This window comes from Bos javanicus, chromosome 5, assembly GCF_032452875.1.
Source record: "Bos javanicus breed banteng chromosome 5, ARS-OSU_banteng_1.0, whole genome shotgun sequence".
In the NCBI taxonomy this organism is placed as follows: Eukaryota; Metazoa; Chordata; class Mammalia; order Artiodactyla; family Bovidae; genus Bos; species Bos javanicus.
Window position 1 is genome coordinate 100,731,413 of NC_083872.1, and position 11,325 is coordinate 100,742,737.

General features: G+C 38.9%; 1 pseudogene; it reads left to right on the plus strand.

Annotated features, from left to right (window-relative positions):
* The first annotated feature begins 357 nt into the window (after window positions 1-357).
* LOC133248955 (heme-binding protein 1-like) lies at window positions 358-1,377 on the plus strand (annotated as a pseudogene).
* The last annotated feature ends 9,948 nt before the right edge of the window (window positions 1,378-11,325 follow it).

Below are 11,325 nucleotides of genomic sequence, written 5' to 3' on the forward strand. Positions count from 1 at the left end.
TAAAGTAATGCTCAAAATTCTCCAAGCCAGGCCTCAGCAATATGTGAACCATGAACTTCCAGATGTTCGAGCTGGTTTTAGAAAAAGCAGAGGAACCAGAGATCAAATTGCCAACATCCACTGGATCATCAAAAAAGCAAGAGAGTTCCAGGAAAACATCTATTTCTGCTTTATTGACTATGCCAAAGCCTTTGACTGTGTGGATCACAATAAACTGTGGAAAATTCTTCAAGAGATGGGAATACCAGACCACCTGACCTGCCTCTTGAGAAACCTGTATGCAGGTCAGAAAGCAACAGTTAGAACTGGACATGGACCCTTTTCCCCTACCCCGTGTTTCCCCGTGTGTCCTGAGCACCACTGCGACACCATGTTGGGCATGATCAAGAACTCACTGTTCGGGAGCGTAGAGACTTGGCCTTGGCAGGTCCTGAGCAAAGGGAGCAAGGGAGATGTCTTCTATGAGGAGAGGGCCTGTGAAGGCGGGAAGTTTGCCACAGTGGAAGTGACAGATAAGCCTGTGGATGAGGCTCTGAGGGAGGTAATGCCGAAAGTCATGAAGTATGTGGGAGGCTCCAATGATAAGGGACTCGGAATGGGGATGACAGTTCCTATTTCCTTTGCTGTGTTCCCCAGTGACGATGGGGACCTACAGAAGAAATTAAAAGTCTGGTTCTGGATTCCAAACAAGTTTCAAAGCGACCCGCCAGCTCCGAGCGATGACAGCATTAAGATCGAAGACAGGGAAGGCATCACTGTCTATTCCACGCAGTTTGGTGGTTATGCTAAGGCAGCTGATTACGCTGCCCAAGCCGTCCAGCTGTGGTCTGCCCTGGAGAGCACAGCCAAGTACCAGACTGACTTCTACTTCTGCACTGGGTATGACCCTCCCATGAAGCCCTATGGACGTACGGACGTCGCAACGAGGTCTGGCTGGTGAAGAGCAGTGAATGAGTCACTGGCTGTGCCCCAAGCTCCGCCGGGGTCTGCATCTGTGCCCACTTCCCCTGGGAGGAAGCAGCGCCCTCGTGCCGCTCCAGCAGAACCAACTTCCCTTCAGAGCCAGTCACTGCCAATTTCCTGAGATAAGCACGGTCCAGATGCTGAGGCTCTGTTTCTCTTGGTGGGAAATAACGTACCCACGATACACATGCGTCCTTCTAATTGACTTATAGACAATTCAGTGGTAGGCCAGAAAAACCCAGCAGCATTTTTCCAGCTCTCTGGATCCCCTAAAAACAGATATTTACAAATCATGAAAACTGTATTTTTATTAATCCATGAAGAAGTGTGATTTATGCATGATCTTTCATATGTAATTCTTAGAAGAGCTTTCTTTAAAAAGAAGCCAAAAATAAAGATCTTTGACTTAAAACAGCTGAAACAAACAAACAAACAAAAGAACTGGACATGGAACAACAGACTGGTTCCAAATAGGAAAAGGAGTACATCAAGGCTGTATATTGTCACCTGCATATTTAACTTATATGCAGAGTACATCATGAGAAATGCTGGACTCATTGAAGCACAAGCTGGAATCAAGATTGCTGGGAGAAATATCAATGTCCTCAGATATGCAGGTGACACCACCATTATGGCAGAAAGTGAAGAACTTAAGAGCCTCTTGATGGAAGTGAAAGAGGAGAGTGAAAACGTTGGTTTAAAGCTCAACAGTCAGAAAACTAAGATCATGGCATCCAGTCCCATCACTTCCTGGGAAATAGATGGGGAAACAGTGGAAACAGTGGCTGACTTATTTTGGGGGGAGGGCCTCCAAAATCACTAAAGATGGTGACTGCAGCCATGAAATTAAAAGATGCTTAATCCTTGGAAGGAAAGTTATGACGAACCTAGACAGCATATTAAAAAGCAGAGACATTACTTTGCCAACAAAGGTCTGTCTAGCCAAGGCTATGGTTTTTCCACTAGTCATGTATGGATGTGAGAGTTGGACTATAAAGAGAGCTGAGCGCTGAAGAATTGATGCTTTTGAACTGTGGTGTTGGAGAAGACTCTTGAGAGTCCCTTGAACAGCAAGGAGATCCAACCAGTCCATCCTAAAGGAGATCAGTCCTGAGTATTCATTGGAAGGACTTATGTTGAAGCTGAAACTCCAATAATTTGACCCCCTGATGCAAAGAACTGACTCATTTGAAAAGACCCTGATACTGGGAAAGATTGAGGGCAGGAGGAGACGGGGACGATAGAGGATGAGATGGTTGGATGGCATCACCGAATCAATGGATATGAGTTTGGGTAAACTCCGGGAGCAGTGATGGACAGGGAGGGCTGGTGTGCTGTGGTTTGTGGGGTCGCAAAAAGTTGGACATGACTGAGCGACTGAACTGAACTGAACAGACACTAATGTGCCTTTCTTAAGTTGGCCCAGGCACCCTACATATTTGTCTTTTTTTTTTTTTTTTTACTTCAGAAGAGCTTTAATCATGAAATATAGTCCAAGAAAAAGAGGTATCACCTGCATCAGTGCAACTCACATTTGCCTTGCCTTTCTCTTTTAACAGTCTTTGCTGTATTTGTCTTAGCGAAGTGACAAATTATTAGCCATTTGGAGTGTATGACATTAAAATTTCCCTGTAAGCAGAATTCACTTTTATTTAACAGGTCCATGGTGCTAATGATCCATCTTCTGGTGATCATTCATATTTTATAAATCACCAACTGAAAGCATTAGTTTTTAAAATAATTCTTGATCTTAAATTCTTGGTTTTAAAATCTACTATAAAGTTTGTATCTATAGTATTTAAATAACTTGCAATCAATTTATTGATTACATAACAAATTTCTAGTTGTCTAACTTAAGGGCGGTAATCTTGCAGGATGGAAATGCAGCAACAATGACAGCCACATAAAAAACACTATGTGAAACAAGAGTTGAAATATGGGTTCAAATGTCATATTGGTTAGTAAAATGCACCTCTAGTGAGCAAACTATTTATTTGAGGTTTAAAAAATCTCTTACATTTATTTCTGTACAGTGTTCACAGTGCATATATTTAAATTGAGCTTGCTAAATGAATTAATTCTGAAATATTGAATTAAATCAATTAAATGTGTTTAGTTAAGAGTTTTTTTTAATGCTTCTCGTATTTCCCTTTCACTGTTTGTGTCTCCTTACAATCATTTCTTTATCATAGAAATTCTTCTTAGATATATATATATATGTATAAAATATATAATATGTGACATATATTATATGTCATATAATTGAAACATTTCTCTAGCAATAGATATCTTAAGATATTTGAAAGAAAAGATGTTATGTGAAAGGATTAGAGAGATTACACCATTCATAGGAATGGGGAATATAGATATGTTATGAAGAACCATGTGAGATGGAGGGAGAAAATAAAATCATCAGTTAAGTAGCAGCATCAGTAGACAAGAAATAAAAATTATAAGCTTGACAATAAAGGATAATTAGTTTTGAGGTGACTTTTAAAAAGCAGTCAAAGTTCAAATTGAATATAATCAGAAATAATATATCCATGAATTATAGTTGTCAGGTATATTCACTTTCAAAATGACTATATATGTGTGTAATTGTGTGCTTTTGTATAGAAATATACGGTAGGAAAAAGGGAAGATACTATTTCCACAGCAAGAGATTTTACCTTACATTTCTGTAAATATAACTGAATTATAATACTCTTCTTTTATCATAAACACAGAATTAGCTTGGGTAAACATTACATTAATACTAAATCTTTGTCAGTTTGCTTTTTGCATTTAGGTCTACAATCCATGAAGAAGTTATTTGTGTATGGTATCATAGGGATCAAATTATCTTTTTTCATGTGATAGCTAAGCACTTCAGACCACAAAATTAACATAGGTTGCCTACATCTTACAACAAACACTACTTCTGTCTATTAAGGCAACATTAAGCTAGAAAAGAAAAACTAGGACCAGTGTCCAAGCCCAATTATTGGAAACAGGATCACCTAGTCAATACCTTGATATATCATTAAATAGTCTTTATTTGTGGATGGATATCTCCACTTTGTTCCATCAATTCAGTCAGTTCAGTCGCTCAGTCATGTCCAACTCTTTGCAACCCCCATGGGCTCTATGCAGCACACCAGGCTTCACTGTCCATCACCAACTCTCGAAGCTTGCTCAAACTCATGTCCATCAAGTCAGTGATGCCCTGCAACCATCTCATCCTCTGTCGTCCCTTTCTCCTGCCTTCAATATTTCAGGGTTATCATAAGGGTTTTTCCCAGTGAGTCAGTTCTTCGTATCAGGTGGCCAAAGTATTGGAGCTTCAACTTCAGCAACAGTGCTTCCAGTGAATATTCAGGACTGATTTCCTCTAGGATGGACTGGTTGGATCTCCTTGCTGTCCAAAGGACTCTCAAGAGTCTTCTCCAACACCACAGTTCAAAAGGATCGATTCTTTAGTGCTCAGCTTTCTTTATGGTCCAACTCTTACATACATACATGACTACCAGAAAAACCATAATTTGACTATATGGACTTTATTGGTAAAGTAATATTTCCATTTTTTAATATGCTGTAAGTGTTGGTCATAGTTTTTCTTCCAGGGAGCAAGTGTCTTTTAATTTCAAGGCTGCAATCACCATCTGCAATGATGTGGAGCCCAAGAAAATAGTATAGGACATAACTTTATTCTATATATCTGCTTTTCTTTCTGTAGCATGGCATTACACTCTCTAAATTACTATAGGTTTGTAACTATTGATGACTGGTAGAGCAAGTGTTACAATCTTGTCCTTTGTTAGGAGTGCCTGGCTTACTTACAGATGTGTGAAGAATTATGTAAACTTATGTCAGTTTGTCAACTTTATTTAAAAATTTGTTAAGATTTTTGAATGGGATTGCAATGAGTTTAAAAATTAATTTGAGGTATTTCCCAAGATGGCGGAGGAGTAGGACAGGGAGAACACTTTCTCCCCCACAAATTCATCAAAAGAACATTTAAACACCGAGTAAATTCCACAGAACAACTATTGAATGCCGGCAGAGGACATCAGGCACCCAGAAAAGCAACCCAAGTCTTCGAAAGGAGGTAGGAAAAAATATAAAAGACAAAAAAAGAGACAAAAGAGGGAGGGACGGAGTTTCATCCCGGGAAGGGAGTCTTAAAAAGAGAGAAGTTTCCAAACACAAGGAAACCTTCTCACTGCCAAATCTGTGCCGAGCCTTGGAAGCACAGAGGGCAACATAACAGGTAGGAAAAATAAATAAACAATTAAAACCTGCAGATTGCGAGCCCTATGGTAACTCCCCCAGAGGAGAAGCAGCGCAGACACCTGCACAAGCCACTAGCAAGCGGGGGCTGGGCAGGGAGGCGCTGCGTGGGCTGCATCGCTTAGAGTAAGGATCTGGCCTGAATACCCTGAGCCCTATCTGAGCGAAATAATTTAGGCTAGCAAACAAGACTGTGGGATATCTACCATGCGAAAAGCCAGCCCTAACCTAAGACACCGCCAGGCCCATGCACAGAACAAAGGACTGAACAGAGATAGCCAGCTGCAGACCATCCCCCTCTGCTGACAGGCAGCCAGAGCCAGAAGGGGGCAATTGCAGCCCCAGAGAGACATTATCTATAAAACTGTAAGCAGGCTTCTTTGTTAACTAAAACTTCTTGGGGGTCTGGACAGTCAACATCTGCCTGAGAAGGTGCACCGGTTGTACACCTAGATAACCTAGCGGCAGGGAGGTGATAAGTCGCAGCAATAGCGCTCGCCAAACACCTCATCACCTGAGCTGCTCGGACCTGGGACGGGCACAAAACGCAGGCCCGACCGAGTCTGCGCCTCTGAGGATTACCCGAGCGCCTAAAGCCGAGCGGCTTGGACCTGGGAGGTGCAGGCAGCCCAGGGCCGGCCACGGATGGTTCCTGGCAGAGCAACCTAGAGCCTGAGCAGTGTGGGCAGGGAGGCTACAAGCGCCCTGAGCCGGGGCAGACCCAGTGTGGCTGAGGCACTGTGAGCACACGCCAGTGTTACTTGTTTGCAGCATCCCTCCCTCCCTCCCCACAGCGCAACTGAACAAGTGAGCCTAAAAAAAAAAAAAAAAATGTGTCCGCCACCGTCCCCTTTGATCAGAGCAGAAACCAGACACTGAAGAGACCAGCAAACAGAAACTATAACAGAGGGAACCGCCTTGGAAGCTACAGGCAATAGATTAAAACCTTGTGGTTAGTACCGACTACATTAGGAAGGGGCCTATAGATCCTGAGAAATATAAGTTGGACCAAGGAACTAGCCAAAAATGAACTGAACCCACAATACTCACAACAAAACCAGAGAAAGTCCTAGATATATTTTTACTATTTTTACAATCATTCTTTTTTTTCTTTTAATTTTTTAAAAAAATTTTAAGTCCTCTATTATTCCTTTAGTTTCCACTTTTATAACCTATTACTTTGTAAAAAAAAAAAAAAAAACCTTATTTTTTTAAAGCAAACTTCATATATACATTTTTTATAATTTTTTGACCTTTTTTTTTTCTTCTTCTTTTCTTTAACATTGTATTTTTGAAATTCCAAACTCTACTCTAGATTTTTATTTATAGCCTTTTGGTATTTGTTATCAATTTTTTACCTATATTTTTTTTTTATAATTTCTGTGACTTTTTTTTTTCTCTGTTTCTTTCTCTTCTTCTTTTATATAACATTGTATATCTGAAATTCCAAACTCTACTCTAGATTTTTAATTTATGCTTCTTGGTATTTGTTATCAATTTTGTACCTGTATTTTCTTTATAATTTTTGCAACTTTGTTTTTGTTTGTTTGTTTGTTTGTTTTTCTCTCTTTCTTTTTCGTCTTCCTTTTTTTAACACTGTATTTTTGAAATTCCAAACTCTACTCTAGATTTTTAACTTTTGCTTTTTGGTATTAGTTATCAATTTTGTACCTATATTTTCTTTATAATTTTTGTGACCTTGTTTGTTTTTGTTTATTCGTTTTTCTCTCTTTCTTTTCCTTCTTCTTTTCTTTAACATCGTATTTTTGAAACTCCAAACTCTACTCTAGATTTTTAATTTTTGCTTTTATGTATTTGTTACCAATTTTGTACCTTTAAGAACCCAGTCTTCAGTACTCATTTTTCACTAGGGAGCGAGATTACTGGTTTGACTGCTCTCTCTCCCTTTGGACTCTCCTTTTTCTCCACCAGGTCGCCTGTGTCTTCTCCCTAACCCCTCTCTACTCTACCCAACTCTATGAATCTCTGTGTGTTCCAGACGGTGGAGAACACTTAAGGAACTGATTACTGGCTGGATCTATCTCCCTCCTTTTCATTCCCCCTTTTATCCTCCTGGCCACCTCTGTCTCTTTCCTCCTTCTCTTCTCTGTATAACTCTGTGAACATCTCTGAGTGGTCCAGTTGTGAAGTGCACATAAGGAAGTGATTACTGGCTAGCCCACTCTCTCCTCTATTGATTCCATCTCATCTCATTCGGGTCACCTCTAAGTCCCTCCTCCCTCTTCTCTTCTCCATGTAATGCTGTGAACCTCTCTGGGTGACCCTCATGGTAGAGAAACTTTTCATCTGTAACGTAGATGTTTTATCAATGGTGCTGTATAGAAGGAGAAGTTTTGAAACTACTGTAAAAATAAGACTGATAACTGGAAGCAGGAGGCTTAAGTCCAAACCCTGACTCCAGGGAACTCCTGACTCCAAGGAACATTAATTGACAGGAGCTCATCAAATGCCTCCATACCTACACTGAAACGAAGCACCACACAAGGGCCAACAAGTTCCAGGCAAGACATACCAAGCAAATTCTCCAGCAACAAAGGAACACAGCCCTGAGCTCCAAGACACAGGCTGCCCAAAGTCACCCCAAAACCATAGACATCTCATAACTCATTACTGGACACTTCATTTCACTCCAGAGAGAAGAAATACAGCTCCACCCACCAGAACAGAGACACAAGCTTCCCTAACCAGGAAACCTTGACAAGCCACCTGTACAAACCCACACACAGCGAGGAAAAGCCACAATAAAGAGAACTCCACAAACTGCCAGAATACAGAAAGGACACCCCAAACTCAGCAATTTAAACAAGATGAAGAGACAGAGGAATACCCAGCAGATAAAGGAACAGGATAAATGCCCACCAAACCAAACAAAAAAGGAAGAGATAGGGAATCTACCTGGTAAAGAATTCCGAATAATGATAGTGAAATTGATCCAAAATTTTGAAATCAAAATGAAATCACAGATAAATAGCCTGGAGACAAAAGGATTGAGAAGATGCAAGAAAGGTTTAACAAGGATCTAGAAGAAATAAAAAAGAGTCAATATATAATGAATAATGCAATAAATGAAATTAAAAACACTCTGGAGGCAACAAATAGTAGAATAACAGAGGCAGAAGATAGGATTAGTGAATTAGAATATAGAATGGTAAAAATAAATGAATCAGAGAGGATAAAAGAAAAATGAATTAAAAGAAATGAGGACAATCTCCAAGAGACCTCCAAGACAATATTAAACACTACAACATTCGAATCATAGGGGTCCCAGAAGAAGAAGACAAAAAGAAAGACCATGAGAAAATACTTGAGGAGATAATAGTTGAAAACTTCCCTAAAATGGGGAAGGAAATAATCACCCAAGTCCAAGAAACCCAGAGAGTCCCAAACAGGATAAACCCAAGGTGAAACACCCCAAGACACATATTAATCAAATTAACAAAGATCAAACACAAAGAACAAATATTAAAAGCAGCAATGGAAAAACAACAAATAACACACAAGGGAATTCCCCGAAGGATAACAGCTGATCTTTCAATAGAAACTCTTCAAGCCAGGAGGGAATGGCAAGACATACTTAAAAAGATGAAAGAAAATAACCTACAGCTCAGATTATTGTACCCAGCAGGGATCTCATTCAAATATGAAGGAGAAATCAAAAGCTTTTCAGACAAGCAAAAACTGACAGAATTCTGCACCACAAAACCAGCTCTCCAACAAATACTAAAGGATATTCTCTAGACAGGAAACACAAAAACGGTATATAAATTCAAACCCAAAACAATAAAGTAAATGGCAATGGGATCATACTTATCAGTAATTACCTTAAACGTAAATGGGTTGAATGCCCCAACCAAAAGACAAAGACTGGCTGAATGGATACAAAAACAAGACCCTTACATATGTTGTCTACAAGAGACCCACCTCAAAACAGGGGACACATACAGACTGAAAGTGAAAGGCTGGGAAAAAAATTTCCATGCAAATAGGGACCAAAAGAAAGCAGGAGTAGCAATACTCATATCAGATAAAATAGACTTTAAAACAAAGGCTGTGAAAAGAGACAAAGACGGTCACTACATAATGATCAAAGGGTCAATCCAAGAAGAAGATATAACAATTATAAATATATGTGCACCCAACACGGGAGCACTGCAATATGTAAGACAAATGCTAACAAGTATGAAAGGAGAAATTAACAATAACACAATAATAGTGGGAGACTTTAATACCCCACTCACACCTATGGATAGATCAAATAAACAGAAAATTAACAAGGAAACACAAACTTTAAATGATACAATAGACCAGTTAGACCTAATTGGTATCTATAGGACATTTCATCCCAAAACAATGAATTTCACCTTTTTCTCAAGCGCACATGGAACCTTCTCCAGGATAGATCACATCCTGGGCCATAAATCTAGCCTTGGTAAATTCAAAAAAATAGAAATCATTCCAAGCATCTTTTCTGACCACAATGCAGTAAGATTAGATCTCAATTACAGGAGAAAAACTATTAAAAATTCCAACATATGGGGGCTGAACAACACGCTGCTGAATAACCAACAAATCACAGATGAAAGCAAAAAAGAAATCAAAATTTGCATAGAAATGGATGAAAATTAAAGCACAAAAACCCAAAACCTGTGGGACACTGTAAAAGCAGCCCTGAGGGGAAAGTTCATAGCAATACAGGCATACCTCAAGAAACAAGAAAAAAGTCAAATAAATAACCTAACTCTACACATAAAGCAACTAGAAAAGGAAGAAATGAAGAACCCCAGGGTTAATAGAAGGAAAGAAATCTTAAAAATTAGGGCAGAAATAAATGCAAAAGAAACAAAAGAGACCATAGCAAAAATCAACAAAGCCAAAAGCTGGTTCTTTGAAAGGATAAATAAAATTGGCAAACCATTAGCCAGACTCATCAAGAAACAAAGGGAGAAAAATCAAATCAATAAAATTAGAAATGAAAATGGAGAGATCACAACAGACAACACAGAAATACAAAGGATCATAAGAGACTACTATCAACAATTATATGCCAATAAAATGGGCAACGTGGAAGAAATGGACAAATTCTTAGAAAAGTACAACTTTCCAAAACTGGACCAGGAAGAAATAGAAAATCTTAACAGACCCATTACAAGCATGGAAATTGAAACTGTAATCAAAAATCTTCCAGCAAACAAAAGCCCAGGTCCAGATGGCTTCACAGCTGAATTCTACCAAAAATTTAGAGAAGAGCTAACACCTATCCTGCTCAAACTCTTCTGGAAAATTGCAGAGGAAAGTAAACTTCCAAACTCATTCTATGAGGCCACCATCACCCTAATACCAAAACCTGACAAAGATCCCACAAAAAAAGAAAACTACAGGCCAATATCACTGATGAACATAGATGCAAAAATCCTTAACAAAATTCTAGCAATCAGAATCCAACAACACATTAAAAAGATCATACACCATGACCAAGTGGGCTTTATCCCAGGGATGCAAGGATTCTTCAATATCCGCAAATCAATCAATGTAATACACCACATTAACAAATTGAAAAATAAAAACCATATGATTATCTCAATAGATGCAGAGAAAGCCTTTGACAAAATTCAACATCCATTTATGATAACAACTCTCCAGAAAGCAGGAATAGAAGGAACATACCTCAACATAATAAAAGCTATATATGACAAACCCACAGCAAACATTATCCTCAATGGTGAAAAAATTGAAAGCATTTCCTCTAAAGTCAGGAACAAGACAAGGGTGCCCACTTTCACCATTACTATTCAATATAGTTTTGGAAGTTTTGGCCACAGCAATCAGAGCAGAAAAAGAAATAAAAGAAATCCAAATTGGAAAAGAAGAAGTAAAACTCTCACTGTTTGCAGATGACATGATCCTCTATATAGAAAACCCTAAAGACTCCACCAGAAAATTACTAGAACTAATCAATGATTATAGTAAAGTTGCAGGATATAAAATCAACACACAGAAATCCCTTGCATTCCTATACACTAATAATGAGAAAACAGAAAGAGAAATTAAGGAAACAATTCCATTCACCATTGC